Here is a 12879-nt window from a genome sequence, read left to right on the forward strand (position 1 = left end):
GTTGTACCTATTGTATTAGCACCTAAAAAGAATGGAGAATGGAGAATGTGTATAGATTCTAGAGCTATTAACAAGATAACAATAAAATATAGGTTTCATATGCCAAGGATGGATGACATAATGGATTGTTTGAGTGGAGAAAATTATTTTACAAGATTGATTTAAAGAGTGGCACTCATCAGATAAAAATCAGAGAAGGTGATGAATGGAAGACTACTTTCAAGAAAAAAGATGGTTTGTATGAATGGTTGGTTATGCCTTTTGGTTTGACTAATGCACCTAGTACTTTCATGAGGTTGATGAATGTAGATCTAAAAAGATTCTTGGGTAAGTTTGTGATTGCTTATTTGGATGACATTTTGATATTCAGTAAGACTAAGGAAGAACATCTTGAGCATATTAGGCAAGTATTGTAGAGGCTGAAAGAGGAAAAGTTGCTAATTAATCTAAAAAAGTTTTCTTTTATGCAAGAGAAGATTGTGTATTTGGGATTTGTAATTTCAGCTAATGGTTTCATGATGGATCTTGAAAAGGTTAAAGAAATTTTGGAGTGGCCTACACCTAATAATATGGGTGAGGTAAGATCATTTCATGGTTTGGCTAGTTTTTATAGAAACCTTATAAAGAATTTCAGTGTTGTTTGTAATGCTATGACTGAAACAATTAGGGAAGATAAAAAGGAATTCTAGTGGACAAATGGAGCTGATAAGAATTTTTAGACTTTGAAACAAAAGGTTGTTGAATTGCCTGTATTGGCTTTGCTTGATTTCAACAAATTATTTTAAGTTGAATGTGATGCAAGTGCTAATGCAATAGTAGTTGTATTAAGTCAAGAAGGTAAGCCTATTGCTTTCTTTAGTGAAAAGTTGAATGATGCCAAAATGAAGTATTATGTGTATGATCAATAATTTTATGCTATTGTTCAAGCTTTGAAGAAGTGGAGACATTATTTGATTCCTAAGGAGTTTGTGCTATATATTGATCATAAAGCTTTACAATACTTGGGAAGTCAACATAAAATGAATCAGAGACATATGAAGTGGGTTCACTACTTGAAAAGTTTCACATTTGTTACTAAGCATAAGAGTGGGGTTACTAACAAAGTTGCTAATGCATTGAGTAGAAGACATTCTTTTTTGACTAAAATGAAGATTGAAGTTCTTGGTTTTGATGAAATTAAAGAGTGGTATGATGTTGATCCTGATTTTTCAGAGGTGTGGAGAGAGTGGAAAGCACCAAATCTAATAGATCACGTAAGTAAGTATGATGAGTATTCCATTCAAGAAAGTATGTTGTTCAAAGGCATTCAGTTGTGTATTCCTAGAAGTTCTATGAAGTTGAATCTAATTAAGGAAAAGCATAGTTGTGGATTGGCTAGACATTTTGGAATGGAGTTTGCATAGTTTTGGATTGGCTAGACATTTTGGAATGGAGTTTGTTAAAAGAGAAGTATTATTGGCCACAAATGTATAATGATATTTAAAAATTTTTAAAGAGTTGTGGAGTTTGTCAAATTGCAAAAGGAGTGAGTCAAAATACTAGTTTGTATACACCTATTACTATTCCTGAGAAACCTTGGAGTGACATTAATATGAATTTTGTTCTTGGATTACCTAAGATAGTGAAGGGGTATGATTCCATATTTGTTGTGGTGGAAAATTTTTTTAAGATGGCTCATTTCATACCATGTAAGAAGATATCATATGCTGAGCATGTTGCTGAACTTTTCTTTAAAGAGATTGTGAGATTGCATGGATTACCAAGAAGCATTATTTATGACAGAGATAGTAAGTTTGTTGGTTATTTTTGGAAGCCTTTGTGGAAGAAGATGGGTACTGAATTGAAGTTTAGTTCTACATTCCATCCACAAATAGATGGATAGACCGAGATTGTGAATAGAAGCTTGGGTAATTTGCTGAGATGTTTAGTTGGGAATAAGCCAAGTGATTAGGAGATGGTATTGGCACAAGCTAAATTTGCATATAATAATTCTATGAATAGGAGCACAGGGAAGACACCTTTTGAGATTGTTACTAGAATGATGCCTAAAGGAGTATCAAATTTGAGAGATGTTATTGGTGAAGAAAAGAGAAGCATTGTAGGAGAAGAATTTGCTGATTTTATGGAGTCTTTGCATAATGAAGTTGAGGTTGCAAAAAAGTAATCAAAAGTATAAGGAGAATGTTGATTAGTCTAGAAGACATCATGATTTTCAAGTTGGTGAGGAGGTGATGGTTCATTTGAAGAAAGGAAAATTTCCAGTTGGAACATATAGTAAGCTAAAGATGAAGAAATTTGGACCTTGTAAGATCTTGAAAAGGTTTGATAATGGTAATGCTTATGAAGTTTAGTTACCTGATGACATGGATATATCTCCTATATTCAATATTGATAATTTGTATAAGTATCATGAGTTAGATGATGAAGCTATTATATCAAAAGATTATCCTAAGAAGTAGATTGAAGAAATTGAAGAAATATTGGATCAGAGAGTTGGCAAGAGCACAAGAGGAAAAGATTACTATGAATATTTGGTGAAGTGGAAGAAAAGGCCTATTGAAGATGCTTCATGGATTTCTCAATCTAAGTTGGATTTAACTCAAATTGTGACATCTCAATGATTCGAGAGAATCATTTCTCTCAACCTCAGTTGTCTAATGTAGGAGCATCCTGGGTTGCCTTGTTATCCTACTAATTTTTTTATTCATTCTACAAGTTGATGCCGATTTACTGTAGCACTTAGTTGGTGCTGAGTTACTATAGCACTTAGTTGGTGTCGAGTTACTAGAGCACTCAGTTGGTACCAAGTTACTATAGCACTTAGTTGGTGCCAAGTTTTTGTAGCACTTAGTTGGTTCCAAGTTACTATAGCAATCTAGTGTTGATTGAGTATTCCTTTATGTGTTGAGTTACCCAGTGTATGCCAAGTGACTCTTCATGTGTTGAGTTACCCAATGTATGCCAAGTGACTCTTCATGTCTCGAGTTACCCAATCTATGTCAAGTGACCCTTCATGTGTCAATTTTTCCTATTTATGTCGAGTGTCAACATTTGGACGTGATTTCTGTGAGCCAACTTGTGGGATTTATTTTGATCACGATATTTATGTTAAGATCTTTTCTTGGGATGTGTTCAGACCATTTTTGTGTCATCCTTCCTCTTATGTAAAGTTTTAGAATGATCTATAAGCTATTTTAGCAAGTATATATAGAGTGTTTAGGCTTAGAGTTGTAATACCCCAAAATTGGCTCATTGTCATCTCAATCAATTCTGGTCTATTTTTGATCAATTCTAAAATCCTACATCACTAGACAATTCTCATTCTGCTACTCACTACTTGACTTAATTGTCAAATGTAGAAAACCCTAATCTGCATTCATCATTTTTCCTATTTAATTCCTATAGTACTCACTCATATTAGCCACATTAAACCTATTTGATTTAAATTTAATTTAATCTAAAGCATTCATACTTTATTAAATTAAATTCTCCTAAGGCTAATGTACTATGGGGTTAAATTTATTTAATTTAATAAATATGCTTATTTTAATTAATCAAACAAAATTATTTAATTAAATGGAAAAATTATTTCTAATTAATTAAATGAAGTTATTTAATTAAATAGAAAAAGTATCTCTAATTAATTAAATGATATTATTTAATTAAATTTAAAAAAGGTATTTATGAGAGCATATCTCATTTTATTAAATTAAATATTCTTCCTAATTCTCCTCTTCAGTTCAAAATGGAAATTCCTAGATAACTATTGATCAAATTAGAAGTGACCCAAATCACTTGCTCTTACACTAAAGTCTATCTGAGCTGACTGACTCTTACACTCAGATCTGAGCCAGTTAACTCTCTCTAATTTGGGAATCTTCCATCATAACTGAACTTTATCTTCAATTTTGTCCACCCATTTGAATTGATCTCAACCGTTGATGGATTCTTGGGTTCTATTTAAGAGACTCCTAATTCCTCATTACAGAGGTTGGAATTTGAATAGTGTTGAATTGTTGTCGAACTAAATACTCATTTCACTTTCTAGCTTTCACATTGCTATTACTTTTAAATTCTCATTTAAAATAAGAATGTATACATTTAGCTTAATGTCTTTTATTTCTTAGATTAATTGCCTGCACTTCATCTAGATTACTTACATATCATATAGGCTTAATTGCATTTAAATCCTTCGTTCTTAGAGGGTTCGGTTGCTTACACCTCAAATCTAAGGACATTAATTAGGCAAAATCCTTCTAGATAGAAGGTGACAAGTCACTCTGTTGATTCTTCTTGGATGAACTATTCCATGTTTATTCTAGGATGATTCCACAAGTAAAGACTATGTTAAAGTGTCTGTGAGCTTCAGAGGCTCACATTTCACAGGTACAAGAGTTAAAAAAAGTTGTTGGAAGAGATTGGAGAGAAAAACTAGAAAGTGTGAATTTGCTATTAGATCTTTGAATGTGAATGTATTTGTATTTGGTTGTAACCCATAAGGCCTTACAGTTGGGCATGTATGAAGATATTTTGATAAATCAACAAAAGTATTTCACTCTTCTTCCTCCTTTTGTTGTTATTCTTTGTGTTTTCTTTTATTGGTTAACTCTTGTAGGGTAGTTCGAATAGTTGGGTGAGCCTTTGGCCCTAGTTATTCATCTTTTCCTTATGTTAGTCATTGATGTCAATATAGTAGTTTTCTATTGTATTTGACAAAAGAATAGTAGAAAGATCAAGTTGGTATGGATAGCTACTTGAGTATTATAACTATCTGAGGTTATGGGAGATACTTCTTAGTATTTGGTATATGAAATTAACATTAGAAGAAGAAAGGATAAGTCTAGAAGAAGTCATGAGGGTTTTGGTGATGTTTTTAATGAGATAGATTTTATATAGGTGTGTTCTGGTAAATTTTTTATATCTCTTAACAGAGTTTTTATTCTAAGAATTGAGGTTGAGAATATGAAGAGACATGTTGGTGGTGATGTGGCTAAGCTCACTCATCATAATGTTTCATGTATGAAAAGTTATTCAAGTTGCAAGGTGGAAGATTAATGTTATTGCTAAGTGTAATGTGTTCTTAATGTGGTCCTATAATTATTAATTGAGGACAAACAAGCAACTCAAGGAATTTTTTTAAGGACTTGGTATAAAGGAATGAAATTTTCTTTTATCATGGTGTCTAACGATATGGTTTTTACAATTAATGATAAGCAACAGAAAGTGTACAATTTGAAGTTGAGCAGAGCAATGCAGAAGTGAAGGAAACTTCATTGGCAAGGTTTTTCTGATTGATCCAAGGTTTGGTATTTGGATCTAAGTTTCATGATCTAGTCCAAAAGGTCTAACAATGATTGGTTTAGTTGAAAAAACAAAGGAAAAGAGGAGATAATAGTAAATTACTTGTTTGAGTAGTGAGCTCTTCTTGTAGTTGAAATTTACATGTTTGGGTAGTGGGCTCATCTTGCATACATTATACCACAACTACTAAAAAGGTTGGAATCTCCTAACATGGATTCAAAGTCTCTTAACAAGGACTCATTATACTAAATGTTGTAATAGACTCCTAACAGGGTCCACCATCTAACTAGGAATATTTACATTAGTACACCATCTTGTGGGCATCACTCCCACCAGGGTTTTCCCTCTGATCAAGAGTTTTCTTAGTCAACATATCTGGTGTATTTGTCTATGAGCATTTTATTATGGTTGTTGTTTAATTTGGTTGAATGGTTAAGTTTTTTTAAAGAAGATAAATGTTTTAATTGTTGGATAACTAATTCAGCCCCCTTCTCTTAGTTATCTTGGTGGACTATTGTTTCTAACAATTGGTATTAGAGCATCGGGTCCTTGAAGATAAAGTTTAACAAGTTTGGGAGATCCATGGTGAATATGTTCAAGAAAGATAGTCTAAATTTTGATGGAATAAATTATTATAGCTGGAAGGAAAAGATGAAGACACATTTGTTATGTATGGGTCTAGGATATTGGATCTTGACAAAATCAGAGAGGACAATCATTGTTGAAGAGGACTTGGAAAGTTGTACTAAGGTGGAAAAAGATCTTTTCATGTGTGACACAAGAGCTAGAGAAGCACTATTGACTACACTTACTACAATTGAGTACATTCAGGTAAAATCACTTGCTACTTCACATTTGATTTAGAAATCTTTGGAAACTAGTTTTGAAGGTGATGCACATTCTGAGAAGTTAAGGCTACAAAGTTAGATTTTTGTGCTTCAAGATGCTAAAATTATGGAAGATGAATCTATAAGAACATACATAGGTAGGATATCAAAAATTACTATAGGCATTAAATCTCAAGGAGGAGCCAAAGAAGATGATGAGGTTATATGGAATATATTAAAAACTCTAACACCACCATTTAAGTTAGCAGTTCAGATGATATAGTTGTTGATATATTGTACTAAAAATTTCATAAAGGAGACATTGCTTGAAAGACTTAAAGTAGTTGAGAATGAACTTAGACAATCCAAAGAATTGACCAGAATAGAGATAGCTTTCAGTGCTTTGAATATTTGACTTAGCCTATAAAGGAGCATAAGTGCTAGTGGAGATTTTGCTAGTAGTAGTAGATCTAAAGAGGATAGAAAGATTGAAGAAGGAGTAGCCCTTCTAGTAAGAAGAGAAAAAGGAGGTAAGAAAACTTTCAAATGTTGGACTTGTGATGAATATGGTCATTATGCATACGAGTTTCCTAAAAGAGAGAAAAAGTATAAGGGAAATTACAAACCTAGAAAAGATAGAGAATGTTTGTATGCAAATGAAGATAATTATTTTGATGAACAAGCATTAAGTGCTAGTGATGATGAAATTGGATTTGTGGCAATTAAATAAGAAAGTCTAGAGAAAGTAGCTTTGGTATCATAGGTTTAAAAGAAATATAATTGGATAATTGACAATGGTTTTTCACATCATATGACTGGTGACATGAACAAGTTTGTTGACTTCAAAAGTAAGGATGGAGGAATTGTCAGAGTTGGAAATAATGTAGCAATCCAAGTTAAAGGTATTGGTTCTATAACTCTTGATGGTAAGACTAACACTAATGATGTATACTTTATTGATGGTTTAAAGAATAATCTCTTTAATGTTGGACAAATAGTAGACAAAGGTTATCAGTTGTAGTTCACAGAAAAGACATGCACAATTAAACACAAAGATGGAAAGGTAATTGGAATAGGAACCAAATCTAGAGGTTATGTATTTCAATTGAATCCTATTGAAATGACATGTTTGGTTGCAAAGTTTGATGATAGTTGGTTATGCCATAAGAGATTTTGTCATATAAACTTTGGCAGTATTGTGAGGACGAGTAGAATGTTTGCAGTTAGAGATTTATCAAAGATTGTAAAGCCTACTAACAAAATTTACAAGGAGTGTATTTTTGCAAAGCATAATAGAAATTCTTTTCCTAGCAAAAAGTTTATTACTACTATAAAGTTGGATATTGTACACTTAGATCTCAACGGTCCTACAAAGATTAAAGGATTCTATGGTGAAAGGTATTTTATGATTCTAGTTGATGATTTTTCTAGAATGATGCAAGTTGCATTTCTTAAAGAGAAATTTGAGGCATTTGATAAGTTTAAGATATTCAAGAATAGGGTTGGGAATGAATCAAGTATGAAGATTAAATGTTTAATGTTAGATAGAGGAGAATTTACTTTGAATGAGTTTAACATGTTTTGTGAAAAAAATGGAATTAAAAGACAACTATTAGCTCCAAGAACCCCTAATCTGAATGGCATTGCAAAGAGAAGGAAAAAGTTAGTTACAGAAGCTGCAAGAGCTATGTTAGTAGAGAATGATGTATTGAAGAAATTTTGGAGAGAGGTTGTGAATAGAGAAGTCTACACTATGGATAGAGTGCAAGTCAGAAAATACACAAACAAGTCCCCTTATGAATTATGTTTTGGTCACTCACCTATAGTTAAGTATTTCAGAATTTTTGAGATTAAGTGTTATATCAAAAGAGATGATGATATTGGTAAGTTTGATGCGAGAAGTGATGAAGTTATGTTTCTTGGTTATTCATTGAAAAGAAAGGCTTATAGATGTTATAATTAGAGAACTAAGACTATTATAGAAAGTGCGAATGTGAGAATTGATGAGAAATTCATAATACAAGAGAGAATAGTTTATTACAATTCAGATGATGTTGTTACTAAGCCAAGGAATGATGAGGTATTTCTTGAGACTAACAATGATTTGCAGAATGAAGGAGAGCCAAGGCAGGAACAAAGCTTGGAACCTTTAGTAGAGGCAAGAGTTGAGATAGCAACTCCTACTTCAAGAAAGAATATGATAAAGAATCACCCATCCAAATAGATCATCAAAATCAAAGACAAAGGAGTGATGACAAGAAGGAGAGTCAATAAAGAACTATACTTGATATCTAAAGTTGAGCCTAAGAATGAAGATGAAGCATGAAAAGATGATCATTGGAAACAAGCTATGAAAGAGGAATTAGATTAGATAGTAAAGAATGAAACATGAAAATTGGTCCCTAGACTAGTAGACAAGAATGTGGTAGGAACCAAATGGGTATTTAGGAACAAGATGAATAAACAAGGAGAAGTTGTAAGGAAAAAAGCAAGATTGGTATGTAAATATTACTCATAGCAAGAAGGAATAGACTATGATGAAACCTATGCTCTAGTGGCTAGAATAGAAGTATTAAGATTATTCTTAGCCTATGTATCATAGAAGAAATTTAAAGTATATCAGATGGATGTCAAGTCATCATTTCTAAATGGAGAACTTGAAGAAGAAGTATAAATTTATTAATGTGAAGGATGTCCTTTGATAGATGATAAGGACATAGTGTGTAGACTAAGGAAAGCATTGTATGGATTGAAGCAAGCACCAAGAACTTGGTATGTGAGGTTGGACAAGCATTCGACAAAGCTTGGATATAGTAAAGGTATGGTAGATAGTAATCTATATTGGAAAGAAATTGATGATGGTTTGATAATTTTGGTAATATTTGTTAATGATATCATATTTGGAGGATTTGATAAAGAAAGTAAAAAGTTTGCTAAAGAGATGAAGAAATAATTTGAGATGAGTATGATAGGAGAGATAAAATATTTCATAGGATTGCAGATCATATAGAATAAAGAAGGAATCTTTATTTCTTAGACTAAGTACTTGAAGGATTTATTGAAAAGGTTTGGTTTGGAAGCATGTAAACCCATTGGAATACCTATGGTAACTAGACAAAAGTTATCTACAAAGGATGAGACACCTATTGTTGACCAGAAAAAGTATAGATCTATGATTGAAGGATTACAATATCTGACTCACACAAAGCCAGATATAGAAAATGCAGTTGGATTTTTTGCAAGATTCTAGGCTAATCCCAGAGAAGCACATTATGCAATAGTAAAAATGATATTTAGATATCTAAAAGGAACTTCATAATTTGGATTTTGGTATGAAATATCTAATGATTTCACTCTAAATGCTTATACTAATGCAAATTGGGAGGCAATGTGGATGATAGAAAAAGAAGTAGTGGTGGAGCTTTCTTTCTTAGAGGAAGATTGGTTTCTTGGTTAAGCAAGAAGCAAGATTGTACATCATAAAGTATAGAAGAAGCAAAGTATGTTGTAGTAGCACATAATTGCAATTAAGTCATTTGGATGAAGTAGATGCTAAAGGATATAAGGATAGAAATCAATGAACCTATTGTCATGCATTGTGGCAACACAAGCATGGTAAACATGTCTAAGAATCCAATTTTGCATTCTAAGACCAAGCACATTTCTATCAAATATCACATGTTGAGAGAGAAAGTTGTAGACAAGGAAATTAGAGTGGAGTATGTGAGCACTAAAGAGCAGATTGTAGATATATTCACTAAGCCTCTTCCAAAGAGACTTTTGAGTATTTGCAAGGTATGCTTGGGGTTATGCCCCTTCCTACATCAAAGTAGAAGATGCAAGAATGCATCAGTCCAGTGTAATAGAGAATCATTATTTGTCTAGACTAAATGTTGATACTTCCTGTATGGGGGAGTATCTATAATGGACACAATCATTTGGGACTCTTGTTGGATATTATTGTGAAAAGTGTCTTTTGACACTCAAGCTAGTAAGAATCAGTTGTTGTAGAGTTTGATGTAGAGATGTTGGTTGTTGAAACCTTTGACATTGACTTCAATGGGGGAGAGTATTACATGAAAAACATCATGGAACATCATGGGGAGAAGTATTGCAAAAAGCACATTGAGGTATATCAATGATAGATAATTATTGATGAAGAGGATTTGAAAAGAAGATTAACAATCTTTTGTTGGTGTTCTTAGAACTAGATGATTTTTCATCTATGTTGCCATCAATGTCAAAGGGGGAGATTTTTGGAATATTTGAGAAATTTTTGGAATATTGGTTGCAAGCATGAATGTTGATGATATTCCTATGGGGGAGTATTGTAGATATGCTACTATGATGATATGTTACATTCATGATTGAGTTTGTCATTGATGTTGACATAGCAATTGTCTATGGTATCTGACAGAAGAAGAACAGAAAGATCAAGTTGGTATGGACTATTAGTTGAGTATTATAACTATTTGAGGTTATGGGTGTAATCACCTAAAAATGGTCATCTAGACTATTAGCCCCCTTCTCAGCATTTTAGGTAATTTAATTTAATCATTTACCTAGACCAAATTGCTAATAATCAATTTATTTGATTATAACCTATTGTTTGACTATGCTATCCTAAGTTCATTATTTGATTAAAAGAACATGTCCCCTTTTAATTAAATAAAAGACCCCATTCTTCTAACCCACTTAAAGTGCACACATAAAGTCCTTTTTCTATTTTTCAATTAAAAGAAAAAGCTTTGTGACTTTTGTCTTATATGACAAGTCAACTTATATTCTATTGGTTGACTTGTGTGTGTGCATGGATCACTCCTCTTTTCAAATTCCACCGTTGATCATCCACCATCTTCATCTTGATCTCTAACATCCGTACAACTTTAAAAGGGAGAGAGCTTTCCCCTTCAATCTATCCTCATTTTGAATATAGTTATGCTACAGGTTTTCTAACAGGTTTCTTTGGAGCTTTGTGGAGAACTTCTATTTATTGCCTACATTCTCTCATACCATAGCATTTTAGCTTAGATTCATGTTGCATGTTAGTTTAGCTTCTATTTTGCAATAATCTATCTCACATAGCTTAATATTTGGATTGTAACACTCTCATCCATGCTTAGAATAGCTGCACTTTTCATATTCATTCTAGTTTAATCTTTAGTTGCATTGCATTTTTGAGGAACTCCTTGGGACATTTGCATTCTTGCATCTTGTCTTTGGAACCTCCCATTGCATGGTTTACTAGCAAGAAGAGTATCTCTAAGGCTCATCTGAGAGCTTTCTTATTCTTGAAATATACTCTCTTGCACTCCATGGATAGGGAGCTCTAAGCCGGCATCCAAGCATTCCAACTCATGGAATCGTTTGGATAGAAGGGTTTAGAGTGTGACACTTTTGAGTGTACATTTTTGGCGCCCACTGTGGGGCCTGAATCAAGTTTGTAGCTCCATTTGCTTTTATTTTTCATCTCTATTTTTTTACAGCAGCATTTTGTATCTAATCAAGTGCTTTTGTAGAATTATCACTTGGGTTTTAAGGCCAACCCATAAGTAGATTGGTTTGAAGGCCAAAAATCTAGTTGGTTTAAAGATTTGATCATATCTTTTAAACCACTTGGAGTTTGGTTTTGAAATTTATTTTTCAAGTTTAATATGTGCCCAACATGTTTTAAACTAATTTTTAGAGCATTTTGATGTGATTTGCGCGAGTTATGATTTTTTCTTTTTTTTTCATAAAAAGTCATTTCTGATTGCAAATCAGTGCATTTGTCAGAAAAACTTACATTCTCAAAAAAAAAATTTAATTCTAAGGGGGGTAATTTCTTTTTGTTTTGATTTTTGAGGTCGTATTAAGGATCAAAAACTCGATTTGATAAATTTGGCCTATTTTGACAAAATGGGTTTCTAGGGCACAAATGAGGAGATTTTTTTGAATTTCTTGAATTTTTGGAAGCTCTCTAATTTTTAATAGGGGTCTCTTCTTTTCATTTCTATTTTTGGATCTGAAATAATAGCCAAAAAGTCTAATCTTGTTGACTAGATCAAAAGCAAAGAGTAAAAATGAGAGCATTTGTGATTAGTTTGCCCTTTCTTTGCATACACTTGGTTGGAAGATAAATTGGATTTTTGAGGCAACTAACCACTTTTTATTGTAGTATTTTTATGTTATTTCACACTAAATTTTGATGCTAACAAGTTGTGATTTCAGGTTTCCATCCTTGTGAAAAAATTGAAACATTGCATAAAAAGAATGCTTGTCAAAGCTTCAAATGCGCAAGTGCTACTAACATTGTTTGCAGGGCTACCCAACGCATAAAAACCCAATTTTTCTTGTTCTTTACTTTTACATGTACGGCATATACTAGTTGTTTATTTTTAGGCACATTAAAACTTACAATTGGGATCTTTTGGTGATAGGAGAGTATGCTCTTCACTCTTGTGGTGAATCAAAAATCTTGACTTACCATTTGGTTTCAAGAGTAAGAGGCAACTGAATCTTCTTGGCATGTTTTGGAGAAAACAATTGGAATAGGAGAGTATGCTCTTCACCCTTGTGGTGAATCAGAAATCTTGACTTCCAAAAGTTGATCCACTCTTTGTGTAGTTTAGAATCCTTTAGAGGGCCTGCTCTCAGACAACCTGAGAGGAACGACCTAAGTGGGGACAAACAGATTACCCGGCTCTTCCAACCCACTATAAACTCAAGGCTATCAAGGATACAAAACCTTGGGAGATGTAGTGTTTTTCTT

The sequence above is a fragment of the Cupressus sempervirens genome, chromosome 10 (genome assembly GCF_028749045.1).
Source record: "Cupressus sempervirens isolate cs-2001-9-10 chromosome 10, ASM2874904v1, whole genome shotgun sequence".
Taxonomy (NCBI): domain Eukaryota; kingdom Viridiplantae; phylum Streptophyta; class Pinopsida; order Cupressales; family Cupressaceae; genus Cupressus; species Cupressus sempervirens.